The following is a 14,740-nucleotide window of genomic DNA, read 5'->3' as shown; positions in this document are numbered from 1 at the left end:
TGAAAAATAACACAGGGACTAACGCAGTAAAATGTTTGAAAAGTCCAGAGTAGATGTGAGATGTCACATGCACTGTAACACTAACTAATACAGTAAAGCTTGGTATAGAATGACATTACAAATTGGGCCTAAAACTATTTTTAAAACTATTTTTAAAACTATTTTTGCTTCCTGGCAAAAAAAACTGGCTTTTGCTTCCTGCTTTGCTACTGTTCGGACGTCTTTGCCTACTGCTCCGCTCCTTGCACTCCTGCTTTTTTATTTTATAATCTAATTTTAACTTGAGCCTATCAGCACAGTGCTCAAACGAAACAGCTTGAAGATCAACATCGAATCTACAAACTTTCTGGAGTACAACTTTACTTTTATTTAGAGGAATTATCGTCTAAACAATCCTCCCGCTACCAGCTGCTTTCATTCCTGAGACGGGAAAACACGGCTGTGAAAATGGCTCTGGATCATATTGATTTGGAATCTCACTGCTGCACCAACTGCCACAAACTTTTACAAAAGATTGCAGTTCTTGAAACAAAGTTACTTGCGATCCAACCAGAACTGCCGAATTACACAGGACCGGTTCATCGTGGAGCCTCACAGCATTCAGCCGGTAAGCCCTATAAATCTACTCCAGCTACTGTTTTGAGAACAGAAAAACAGATTGAAACTGTTGAAAATCAGCGTGAACTATGGCATAAACAAGGTGCGAAACCAAAGGGTACTCGTGGGGTCAGATCACGAAGGTCATACGCTGCTGCATTAGCGTTCTCTACCCCAAATACAGCTCGGACTCAAATACAGCTTCAGAACAGATATGAAGTTTTGAGTAATATGGGTGAAGATTCCCCAAATGCAGTTAGACAGAGATCGCATGACTCAGCAATTAACTTTGCTCTGAACAGAGGCTCAAGGCCGACTAGACAGCGGCATTCTGCTCCGATCGTAACAGAGATAAGAACATTGATTGTTGGAGACTCAATAATCAAAAATTTTAGGAGCAGAGATACCATGACATACTGCTTTCCTCATGCTACAGTTTCTGATATAAATAAAGAACTTGAGAACATATTAAGGAAACATGAGACTGCAAAACGGATTATCATCCATGTGGGGAAGAATGATATTCGGAAGGAGCAGTCAGAACTGCTCAAGAGAGATTTCTGTAAGCTTTTGGAAACAGTTGAAAGATTGAAAATTCAGCCGTTCATCAGTGGACCACTCCCTGCAAGAGGGACAAATATGTTTTCAAGGCTCCTTGGTCTAAATGCATGGCTGCAGAAAACATGTAACATGAAAAGACTGAATTTCATCGACAACTTCAATCTCTTCTGGAACCAAAGACAGCTGTTTACATCAGACGGCCTTCATCCAAACAAGCTTGGTGCAAAAGTGCTGAAAGACAACATCCTCTTCTCCCTCCATCATCCATCAGCTGTGTATGCCACTGAACTGAATGACACACACACACCTAGCAAATGTCCGGATGACCACAGGACTTCAAATCAGCTCCTGAGTGGACTTGTGGCTGACGCATCCTACAAGGACAGAGATAACACCACGCAGCCACAACAACCGTCGATAACGGACAAACTGCCGTCTGCGCCCTGCACACTGAGCTCAACACAGGCAGACTGTGATGCATCAGAACAGCATCAAGTCTCAGCACTCATTGATGATCCCCAGGAAAACAGCCAGGTAAACATATCTCAGCAGCCAGAAACCCCAGACCCACAGCCTCTGTCACCGGACACGTTCTCATTGTCATCTTGCTCGCCTCTCTTGGATTTTTCAAAAAAGATGGAGGAACTGGTGTGTGCTGGAACTAAACTCTCACACTCCATTGCTGCTAGCCCCCAGTTAGCAACCAAAAGTCAGCAAGCCACACGCCCATCTCTAAGCCCACCTCGCCCTACACCTAGGAAAGGCCTCAGGTCTTTGCGACAGCGCCAGGTCCCAAAAAACACCTCATCTTTAGCTGGTGAACTTAAAAACTGCCATTGATGTGTCTCGGGGGCCTGCTTAGGTAACAGTGTCTTTATCAGATGTTTACAGAACAAGCAGGAACCCAGTGTGTCTGTAGCTTTCTCTACGCAGATATGTGTCTTATTACGTGACAGAAAACCAAAGACTCTTTCAGACCGTATAGCAAATCATTCAAATCTGGTGTCTATTAAATGTATATCTGAGACTTCTGTAGTGAAAACGACTAAAACTGTTAAGTTAGCACTTCTAAACATCAGATCACTCAATAATAAATCACTTTTAGTCAATGATTTTATCAACACAAATTGCCTTGATTTTATGCTTTTAAATGAAACTTGGCTAGATGACAGTTGTAGTACAGCAGTTCTGAATGAAGCAGCTCCTTTAAACTTTGACTTTTTGAGTGTTTGCAGAGCTAATAGGAGAGGTGGAGGCATCGCTGCCCTGTTTAAAGATGTCTATGAATGTAAACAAGTGTCATTTGGTGACTATTTGTCTTTTGAATATCTGAGTATAGCACTAAAAGGGTCTCCACGCATCTTACTAATCATTATCTACAGACCTCCAAAATATTCTCCAGCTTTTATTGATGATTTTACAGAGCTGTTATCAATAGTAACATCTGAATATGATTATTTTAGTATTGCTGGGGATTTTAATATTCACATTGATAATCCAGAAATCAATGCTGTAAAAGAACTGATGACTGTTTTTAACACTTTTGATCTGACTCAGCATGTTCAAGGACCCACACACAATCGTGGACACACTCTTGATCTACTTATAACTAAGGGTTTACACATTTCATCGACTGTTGTTAAGGATGTGGCACTATCTGATCATTTCTGTATTTTCTTTGATATATTGATCACTCCAGCTATTAAAGACAGATCTGTCTCTGTCAGAAAGAGATGCATAAATGAGAACACTAGTGAGCAGTTTATGAAGGCCATATCGCTGGCACCAAGTATATCTGCAGACTCTGTTGATTCTCTCCTTGATTTGTTTAATTCTAAAATTGAAAATGTAATAAATGACATCGCTCCTGTTAAAGTTAGGAAGAGAACTGGCAAAGAGAGAGTCCCTTGGAGAAACTCAAGAGCAGTCCAAATGAAGAAAAGACAATGCAGGAAAGCTGAGCGTATGTGGAGAAAGACGAAACTAGTAGTCCATTATAATATCTATAAAGACAGTCTTCAGGCTTTTAATGTGGAACTAAAAACTGCTAGACAGACTTTCTTTTCAAACCTTATAAACAACAATGTAAATAATGCTCGCACACTCTTTGCAACAGTAGAGAGGCTCACAAACCCCCCCAGTCGGATTCCCAGTGAGCTACTCTCTGTAAGCAAATGTAATGAATTTGCTAATTTCTTTACTGATAAGATCAATAATATCAGAAAGGCAATCAGCTCATCCAATCAGCCAAGTTGTGTCAATATCAAACAAACTCAACCACAACTTGAGAAGTCAGACATTATGTCTGATTTCATGGCAATTAACGGTAAAATCTTAGAAGAGATGGTGCAAATTATAAAAACATCAACCTGCAGTCTTGACACGCTCCCCACATCATTCTTCAAAACGGTGTTTACCTGTTTAGAAATGGATCTTCTAAAAGTGGTAAATGATTCACTTCTCTCAGGGATTTTTCCAAACTCACTTAAAACTGCAGTTGTTAAACCCCTCTTGAAGAAGAGCAACCTGGATAACACCCTATTGAGCAATTACAGGCCAATCTCAAATCTCCCTTTCATTGGCAAAATCATTGAAAAAGTTGTTTTCAACCAGGTTAACAAGTTCTTAAACTTCAAGGGGTGTTTAGATAATTTCCAATCTGGTTTCAGAGCACATCACAGTACAGAGAGCGCTCTTATAAAGATAATCAATGATATACGTCTAAACACAGATTCAGGTAAAATAACAGTGCTGGTATTGCTCGATCTCAGTGCTGCATTTGACACTGTCGATCACAGCATACTTCTGGATAGGCTGGAAAACTGGGTTGGGCTGTCTGGGACAGTCCTCAAATGGTTCAGATCTTACCTTGAAGGGAGAGGTTACTATGTCAGTATAGGTGATCATAGGTCGAGGTGGACACCCATGACATGTGGAGTCCCACAAGGCTCGATTCTGGCACCTCTCCTGTTCAACCTTTACATGCTCCCTCTGAGCCAAATAATGAGAAAGAATCAAATCTCCTACCACAGCTATGCTGATGACACTCAGATCTACCTAGCCTTACTGCCTAATGACTACAGCCCCATTGACACCCTCTGCCAATGTATTGATGAAATTAAAAATTGGATGTGCCAAAACTTTCTTCAGTTAAACAAAGAGAAAACTGAAGTCATTGCATTTGGGAACAGAGATGACGTTCTCAAGGTGAATGCGTACCTAGGCTCTAAAGGTCAAACGACAAAAAATAAGGTCAAGAATCTTGGTGTGACTCTTGAGTCAGATCTGAGTTTCAACAGTCATGTCAAAGCAGTCAGTAAATCAGCATACTATCATCTCAAAAACATAGCAAGAATCAGATGCTTTGTTTCTAGTGAAGATTTAGAGAAACTTGTTCATGCTTTTATCAGTAGCAGGGTGGATTACTGTAATGGACTCCTCACTGGCCTTCCCAAAAAGACAGTCAGACACTTGCAGCTCATCCAGAATGCTGCAGCCAGAATTCTGACCAGAAGCAGGAAATCAGAGCACATCACACCTGTCCTCAGGTCTCTACACTGGCTGCCAGTTACATTCAGAATAGATTTTAAAGTATTATTACTGGTCTATAAATCACTAAATGGCCAAGGACCTCAATACATTACAGATATGCTCACTGAATACAAACCTAACAGATCACTCAGATCTTTAGGATCATATAAACTAGAAGTTCCAAGAGTTCAGTCTAAGCAGGGTGAATCTGCCTTCAGCCACTACGCCCCTTGCTGCTGGAATCAGCTTCCAGAAATGATCAGATGTGCTCCAACATTAGGCACATTCAAATCAAGACTGAAAACACATCTGTTTAGCTGTGCCTTTACTGAATGAGCACTGTGCTGCGTCCGACAGATCGCACTATTATGTTTTTCGTTTTCTTTTTCATTCTTTTATAACCTATTTTAACTCATTTTAATTTGTTTTTATCTGTTTTTAATAATTTTTATTGTCTGCATTTTATTTTCCTAAACTTGTCTTTTTTATTCCTGTTTATGTAAAGCACTTTGAATTGCCACTGTGTATGAAATGTGCTATATAAATAAACTTGCCTTGCCTTGCCTTGCCTATTTTAAGCCCTTTAACAGATTTAATGGTGTGAAACTGACTGGTTAAAAAGATTAGTAGTTTATCATGTTAAATTAAAGGGTTTGCTAAATAATTTCACAATCATGCATTTTCAGATGCCTACTGTTTTCACATGTGGATTGATTGCCGACACATCATTTTACAGATTACTTATAATTTAAATAAACAATGGAAATTTTCAATGGAAAACCTATATTACATATTTTAATGATAAAGTTTAATATTTAAATAGGTAAATGTGTACAATATTTTTAAATTAAATTAAACTTAAATTATATTTTAGTCAACTAAAAATGTTATGAAATTTAGGTGACTAAAACTAGACTAAAACTAAAATGAGCCATAAGACTAAAATTTGACTAAAATTAAAACTGAATTTTAGTCAAAAGACCAAAATTAAAACTAAATCGGAATTTGCTGTCAAAACTTACATTGGACAACACAGAATCTGTCCGTGCAGAAATCCGCAGATTTCTGCAGATTTTTAGCTCAACATTGAGTCTATTTATTTACTTGTGTAAATGTGTAAACTTAAATTTATTCAGTTTTTAATGAATTTCAGTGATGTTATTGACTAATATAAAAATATGATTTTTTTTACAATACAGTTTGTATAGTAATATTTTCTGTCTTTTGGTTCATATATTATATGAGAGACTTGCTTTATTTGCTAATCAGGTAGATGTAATTGGATTTGCAATGTAACATTAAAGAAACTTTAAAAAGGGGTTATTATTTTTTTCATAAGTTAAGTTTTTAGTAATGATACTCCTAAAATTATTCTGCATAAATTTGCAGATTTTTTTTTACAAATTTCTGTGCTGAAATCACTAAAAATGTCAGCAGATTCTGCCTGACCCTTCTTATGACCCTTGGCTTGTATTGGTTGTATTGTTGAACAATATGTTGCTTAATTAAGACAAGAGCTGTTGCAGATTTTCTTTCTGTGTTTGTGTTCCTGTGAAGACGAGTGCTCATGAATGCATTATTCATAGGTCAGTTTAAATAGGAATTTTAGTCTACAGCAGCCTTTTAAATCTCCCATCAGTCTGTCATCCTCTGATTCACGGCAGCACTTCATCACCTACCTGAGAAGGGAAAAAGAGGGAAGAAGAGAACAAAAGAAAGAGAGAGAGAGATACAGAGAGATCTTTTTGTCTGTCAAGCTGACAAGCTGCAGTTGCTGTGGCAACTCCGTAACATCTTTCTCTGCCAGTCGCAAGGAAATGAGCTGCCATGTAGCCTGTCGACCATCTATCACTCTTTAATTCACACACACACACATACACACACACGTTCATTCTCTCCTTCTAACGCACAAACGCTACATCATGTTGCGGGCTATCGTTGTTGTTTTTTAGCAATATGCTCGCATTTTGCTCTTGTTGATTAAACCCTTTCAGTCTGAAGTTTTCGGAGAGATGTGAGTTATAGAAAGCGAAAGGCATACAGAGGGGGAGGAGCGGTAACAGAATGAGCTTAATAACTTGCATCCCCCTGCTGTTGTCGAAATAATTACAATGTGCTCTTCTGTAGCTCATTATCATAATACATTTACAATGAGTATGCAATGTCATTCAGAGGGCAGACACAGAGGGAGTCTGTAGGCGTAAAACTGCCCTGTCAGCAGCTGGAAGGCTCCCCCGATAGGTACCAGAGCTATAATGGTGCAGCATTAACTTCTCCTGTGCTGACAGTGCTTTCTCTCTTTCAGCCACATAGAACCATAGGAGAAAACGAGATGGACAAGGAGAGAGCAAGAAAGCTGGGAAAGTGACAGTGAGAGGAAGAGCACACGAAGGAAAGTAAGGTAAAGAAAAATAAAGATAAGATGGAAAAAAGAAGGACGAGAGCAGGAGTTGGGATCTTTGACCAAAATGACCAATGCCTTTGCTATGCATAGGTGTTTGTCTTTTATTTATGTTAGATCACACAGATGTTTAATCTTGTTTATAAGAAAATGATTCAATTTAAAATATATTTTTTTCTGAATTTAAAATGAAAATATTAGTTAGAGCCTTTTTAAAGTACCATAATTTCATACATTTATAAACATTTTCACCAAACATCAATGAATGAATATCAGAAGAGCTAAGAAATTATAACATTTTCAATCACAACTAATGAAAACTGTTGCTTTTATTGAAGATAAAATGAAATGGTATCAGACTTTTATAGGATAAAGCAAATAACATCGTCAAACAAATCTTACCTAATTAACAAATAAATCCAGAGATATTTCACTTGCAGCTGGTCTATCAAATTTGTTTCTGTATACATACTATGGGCTCTATTTTGACGGTCCATGCGCAGAGCGCAAAACGCAGGGCGCAAACGCTTTCAGGTCATGTCAGGACGCGTTTTCGCTAATTTAAGGATGGGAAATCTGCCTTGCGCCGCGGCGCATGGTCTATAAGGGTTGACTTTATTATCTTAATGATTTATAGGTGTGTTTTGAGAATAAACCAATTAGAGTCTCAAGTCCCATTCCCTTTAAGAGTCAGCTGTGTCGCGCCAAGAGCGCATTCTCTATTTACAGGACGCAAAGTAAGTCTAAGTGGAAAAAATGAGCATTTCACAAGCAAACAGTTAACAGTTTTTTAACAGAAAACTGTTAAACAGAGCATCTACTGCGTGAGAATGACAGATAATGGAACACTTTCACATTCGCTCTTGGATAGGGAAACCTTTACGCACAGACATCAATTAGTCTATAAATAAATAATTCTGTTTGTTAAGTGCAAATATTTGTTTCAAAACTATTTCTAAATTCAGTTCTAATTTCCAGCAAACGAATAAATGAATAATAATAAAAAAAAGTGCTCAAAAACCTGAGTTACATCCTAAAACCCATGCTGTGCCCCATATGGTCTAAAACCTGACAGGTGGGCAAATCTAAGCTTGTTTTTAATAAAACGAATATAAATATGGATATAATAAATAATACTGCTAATAATAATAACATTATACAAAAGCAAATTGTTATGAATGAACTGAAAAAACCTTCCGAGATTAAGAAGACATAAAAGCAGTGATTTTTCATATTTATGTGGGCTAGAAAATAATATGTTTTGTAATATTTTAATCCTTTATTTTTATATCCTATTTCTATTCTTATTATATCCTATATATATCCTTAATATTTAATTCTTTTCATATGTAAAGATATTTGCCTATTGCTCTCTTGTGCGTATTAAGTAGTGCGTAAGCGAGGCGCAACTCTGCGCCGGAGTTTAGACCGGGTTAGTTTTGGTCTAATGAAAAATCTATTATAGTTTCTCAAAATAGCAACGCGCCAGCGGTCCGCCTCAGAACGCCTTACTTTTTAGACCAGAACGCCTATGGGTGCACAAATGAGCGCTAATGCATTTGCTATTTAAACAGCGTAGCGCAACGCCTCAAAACGACTCTTGCGCCAAGCTGAAACTGCCAAAAGACTATTGCGCCGCGCCTTGCGCCACACTGCGCCGGGTGCATGATAGGGCCCCATATTGCCAAAAGTTTTGGGATATCTGCTTTTACATGTACATACACTTTAATGGTATCCAGATCTTAATCTGTAGGGTTTAATAGATAGTTCTCTTATGGGAAGGCTTTCTACAAGTGTTAAGGAGTGTGTTTTATGGGAATTTATAATCATTGTTCTAGAACTGGGGTCACTAAACTTGTTCCTGGAGGGCCGGTGTCCTGCTGATTTCAGCTCCAACCCTAATCAAAAACACCTGAACAAGCTAATCAAGGTCTTACTAGGCATACTTAAAACACCAGGGCAGGTTTGTTGAGGCAAGTTGGAGCTAAACCATGCAGGGACACCAGCCCTCCAGGACAGGCACTGGCTTACAGACTTCACTCTAATTCATCCCACTGTTGCTCAGTGGGGTAAAGGTCAGGACTCTGTGCAGGCCAGTCAAGTTCATCATTACCAAATTTGCTCATCTTCTTTATAGACCTTAAAGAGCCCCTATTATACATTAAAAAGCTTCATATTTTGGTTTTAAGGTTCTCCAAAAACAGTTTGATATTGTCTTATAATATGTATCTATTTTTACCTAATTATCCCAGCGACTCCTATATGAATCGTTCAGCGATTAATTTGTTCTCAAACCCCTCCTTAGCACGAAGCCTATCTGCACTGATTAGACTGATGACAGTCTGTTGCGAATGGTCGACAGCGTTTAGCGTGAGACTGAGGGAATTGCCCACCACGGCTTATCAAAAATATTGAAGTAGTCAGAGTGCATAATATATGCGTGAGCATACCTGCCTTTATTTACCCTGGAAAAGTCACGTCATTTCAACCCCCCACCGGTCCTCAGCATTTTGGTACTGTCTGTGTACCTGTGAAAAGCATGTAGATTACTGAAGTACTCGCTAGAAAAATGCGAAAAATATTTTTGCAAAAATAAACCTCAACCACTGACTCTTCGCAGGTTCATCTTTGGGTAGACAAAATAACACTAACTTCCCCTCACAATTCTAATAATATGCAAATTATATGCACTAAACATGCGGTTTATGGCCTACTTGTTGTGGCTGAGAGGCTGTTGTTCCAAATTGCTTACATTTTGTTCTAATACCACTAAAATTTGACTGGGATATTTAGTAGTGAGGACATTTCATGGTAATCTGTCATGGTACCATACTTGAATTCGCTGAGCTCCCGAGAGCAACTTATTCTTTCACAAATGAATAAGCAGTCTACATCTTTCGCCGAAATTCAGTGATTTAGATTGCTATCCCAAAACTTTTGGTAATATAGTGTATATTTGAAGCAGTTGATTTAAGCACCACAAATATATTAAATTTCATTTTTTAATACTACATTTATTTATGTTTAAAATTGGCATATATCATTTTTAAAATATGTAGTTCTAATTAAATAAGTATATATAACAATAACAATTTACAGTTGTACATAAACTTAAGTAGATTTTTTTTAAATTAATATTTATTTAAGTAACTCGTGGGAACAAATATGTCCCAAAATTTGAGCCAGATAAACCCAGCCTGGCACAGAAAAACATTAGCAAAATACTTGTCAGCACGAGCACAGTTCCATTTGATTTCTACAGTATTTTCAACATCTGCATTCTTCATCTTCAACAGCCAGTTTKTGTGTGTGTGTGTGTGTGTGTGTGTGTGTGTGTGTGTGTGTGTGTGTGTGTGTGTGTGTGTGTGTGTGTGTGTGTGTGTGTGTGTGTGTGTGTGTGTGTGCGTGCGCGCGTGTGTGTGTGTGTGTGTGTGTGTGTGTTGTGCGGAAGCCGATAAAGCGACAGCTGTCAGAATGATGGAGTGTCTCAGACAGGATGTGAGCAGCGAATAAGTTCAGTGCTACTGCCTGCATCATTGACTCACATCTTTCAAGTTATTCAGAGTTACAAGCAGTCAAACTGAGACCCTCACAGAACTCTCAGAATCTTTCTCTCATTTGCATAGGAAACATGTCATACCATGTTTAGCTACTGAGCCATGTATCATTTTTAGTAGTATTTTTGTTTTAGTGTAATTATTTACAAAGATAGTATTTGCTTCATGTTCCAACGATCTGGGACACCTGAATTTTTGCAATAGCCTTCATGAAAAGACACATTTTCTGTGTATTTTAAGTAGAAAAATGAGAATTGCGCTTTTCTCCCCCATCCACAGTAGTTTCACAGAAAACCACAAAATATGTTACAATAAAATAAACAAGGCGTCATATAAACTCAGGCATAAGCTAATTTTTTTTAGCTTAAATATATTTTGGACGTAGAATAACTTTTGATGTTTTGTAGTTTAGCTTAACAACCAAGACAAAACATGGCTACTATTGTTTATAATAAATTAGTCACTAGCTCCTGATCATACAGTTCCAATCTAAATTCTAACAAATCTTCATTGTCCAATATAAGACCTCTAGTGCCACCTTATGGAAAATTGACATAGGACTGTGCACGTCAAAATCTAATCATCGTGAGTGCTCTTTTTATTATATAATCCAGTCCATGATTCCTTTTATTGCATCTGGTGAATTATAGAGTATGTGCTACGATTAAATATTGGTAGCCTACATTTTTAAAATGGCTCAGAGACATTTGTATTTTTCAATAAGGGTAGTAAACTTAACATTTCAAAGTAACATTTAATTAAGTTTTAAAAACTGAACATCTTAAATCGCATTTTCTTATAAAACATTCAACAGTACCATTTTCACTTATTTACAGCTTGGAAAACCTTTTTTTTCATCACATTGTAATAAACAAAGTTCGCGCATTCAGTTCAAACGCAATAAATTAACCATAGCTGTTCAATTATAGCATATAAAAACTAATATTGGAAAGTGGGAGTTGGAAAAATAAAAATTAACGGGAGAAAAAAAGGAAACGAAAAATGATTATATAGATGTTCCAAAAATCACTGGAGAAAAAGAAGAATGCGCGCGCGTGACAGATGCATGGAAATAACATAGACCATAGTTGTGAGCTTTGTTATATCTAGTCAGACACCACAGAACTAAACATTTGCACGCATGACAAAAAGAACTGCATCATTATGATAATGATATTGAGTATCTTAACATCTTGAATTGCTATTAAAAAGATGATAGGAATAGCGAATCCCCAACACTTCTACCGCACTAAATGATTTTCTTATTTTAACCACTAGATGTCACACTACAACATTTAACCCAGCAGACTATCAACTAGTGGGAAAGGCTGTGTGGCGCGCTGCGCGCTGCCAGGTGAAGAGTTCAGTTCGCGCCTCCGAGTGTGATGATGCGCGACCTCACATCAAACTATAATTCAATTTGCCACGAGGTAGTAAAAACGTCGCTCTCGACATGTAGTATTGCAATCGTTTAAAAAATGTCCTTAAACTGAGACATGCCAATAAACAAATGCTCCGTAATATTAGGAACGCTTAACCTTACGGACGGAATATGTCTGCTAACATAATTTCTGCGTTTCACTGTGCTCCCAGCTATTACACCCACGAAATGTAAAATATCAAGAATGGACCATTTGTATCTATTGGTGTATTATAATTTTAAGATGACGGCATGACTGGGGGATGGGGTGATTTCTGTCTGTCGTTTCTATAATATATAAGCTATTTAGTCTTTATACAACTTATTTAAATGCTGCAAAATTCATTTATAACTACATTCAACTTACTGTAGTTGTTGTGGTAAGTTAATGTGTAGGCTACAAGCAAAATGCTAGAAAACGCTGTGCAGCTCTAAATAGTCATACACTTTTGTTTTGTTTTCCAGAGAGTATGTACACTCTGAATATTTACGCTAGATTTGTTTACTCATTTAATATGGCTACAACACAGAAAAGACCTGAACTGTCACAAAATGAAATGCGACAATCCAGAGCGTAATTTAGTATTCACACAACATTAAAAGCAAACACATCTGTGTTTTTGTGATTGCCAATCAGCATATCGTTTGATACTCAATATCATATGAAAATAGACCTACAAGTACTCATAAGTCCTGTTAATTGCCGTAATTACAAAGTGAAGACACTGTGATTAAATTACTGTGCACCAGCTGCTCCAAACTAGTCATGTGACATGATCGTGGCATGAGTGTTTGTTTGTGTGTGTGTGCAATGCAATGACTCTAACCTTGACCTGTTATCATAAAGATCTTGCTGTCTTTTCCACAAGATAATTTATGTGTATACACAGAAAAGCAACATAAAACTAGAATGCATGCTCACACAGGCACATGTGCGTCAACACACGAGCAGAACTCTTCCTTTCATGCTGATTCCAGAAGTTTACTGAAAATAAAGCACAAATGACTTTTGTCTAACAGACAGGAAATACTGTGCACCTTTGCCCTGCATGCATCACATGAGGAATAGTTTATCAGCCAGCTTTACAAAATTACCTACAGACAGACTGACAAAGACAAAGGTGCGAGAATTGATAAAAGCAATGCAGTAGTCAGCATGCAGACAGCTTCCGTCGAACGCACAGGCTTCCTGTCAGAGTAACCTCATGCTTCTGCTGTTCACAAATTCTCCCCTTTCACACTCTAATTGAACATATGGAGAGCACTAATCAGGAGAATAAACCATGTTAGCTTTAGCCAACTTGTAGTTGAAATAGAGTCTGTCCCAATCAGAACATCTCCATTAGTTTCTGGCCATCTGGTTGTTCGTGGTTGCACATGGAAAATGCATCAGTTAATTTGATAATTTTTTTTGTAATGCTTAATTCCTTCTTCTCCACTTCTTACTTTTCAGTTTTTATTTTTATCCATAAAGTATGTGTCCTGTTATACAGCGTGACTCCTAATTTGACTTGTTCCCTAATGATATGCACCGTGAAGATATTTGAGCTGGGCCAACATTTGTGCTGTGTATCTGAGGATCGATGAGTGGTCTTAAGTTTATCTGATTTTCCACTGGCCGAACAGGGGACAGGTCGATGGGACGCTGCCTGTGTCAAGTTGACCTTTTCAGGGCATAGGCGGCCAGTTGTCCCCTGGGCTATCCTCCTGTTCCCGTGTCACACTCTGAGTGACACCGGTCCGTTCAGCTCAAACACAAAGTCTGGCCGGACGTCTATATTGTGCTGTCACGGCAGTGACAGAGATTGGCTGCAGTATTTGTGAGCTGTCCTTTGCTACTGACACTTTCCCGATTAATGGAGGCTAATTTATGCAGCCAAATCTCCTCTGTGCAAAAATGAAAGCTAATTGAGTCATTACCTGCTAATTCAAAGCAGGATTGCTTGTGTAAATTGGCTTACTTTGTAAAGCCATGTCCTAATAATAATCTTGTCTCTCCCTTTGTATCTTAACTTGAAGATTTTAAGCTCTGTACATATTACAATTGTATCATTTAAAATATAATTTTTAAGGTGCCATTGAATGCACTGAGGCAATGTTTAAACTGTAGGTATGTGATATACATGGAAACATTTTCCAGAATGTTTTTACAGGTCCATTTACAAACCTAGGAATTGGCCATAGAATTAAAGACGGCTATGGCTCATAGTATGTAATTTCCTTTTAAAAAGTTTTTAAAGTCCCGTTGAAGTGCATTGGAATGCACAGCTTTATTTAATGCATTTATGTGTGTATTGTTCTATTGTAAGTCAAAATTTGCAGTCAGTTTACGACAAGATATGCAGGGGTTGGACAATACAACTGAAACACTGTCCAATTTAGTGTTTTACAGTGTCTCCGGAAAATATTTATTGCGCTTTTTTCCCCACATTTTTTTATGTTACAGCCTTACAACAAAATGGATTAAATTAATTTATTACTTCAAAATTCTAAACACAATACCCCTTTATGACAATGTGAATGAAGATTTTTTTTAAATTGTTGCAAATGTATTAAAAATAAAAAAACCTGAAAAATCACATGTACATAAGTATTCACAGCCTTTGCTTAATACTTTGTAGATGCACATTTGGCAGCAATTACAGCTCTAAGTCTTTTTGAATATGATGCAAC

At 37.6% G+C, this 14,740-nt stretch overlaps 1 protein-coding gene across 9 annotated transcripts in view; it reads left to right on the top strand.

Annotated features, from left to right (window-relative positions):
- evx1 (even-skipped homeobox 1) overlaps positions 1-14,740 on the top strand; it is a 153,983-nt gene that overhangs the window by 2,716 nt on the left and 136,527 nt on the right. For all 9 annotated transcript variants that reach the window (XR_012394464.1, XM_073930506.1, XM_073930504.1 and 6 more), the window contains exon 2: positions 6,995-7,090. The gene's annotated coding sequence lies outside the window, so the exon portion shown is untranslated. The remainder of the gene's footprint in view (positions 1-6,994; positions 7,091-14,740) is intronic.

Source organism: Danio rerio, chromosome 19 (genome assembly GCF_049306965.1).
Source record: "Danio rerio strain Tuebingen ecotype United States chromosome 19, GRCz12tu, whole genome shotgun sequence".
NCBI classification, from domain to species: domain Eukaryota; kingdom Metazoa; phylum Chordata; class Actinopteri; order Cypriniformes; family Danionidae; genus Danio; species Danio rerio.
The sequence above is the reverse complement of the archived record's forward strand: the minus strand, read 5'-3'. Positions and strand labels throughout refer to the sequence as shown.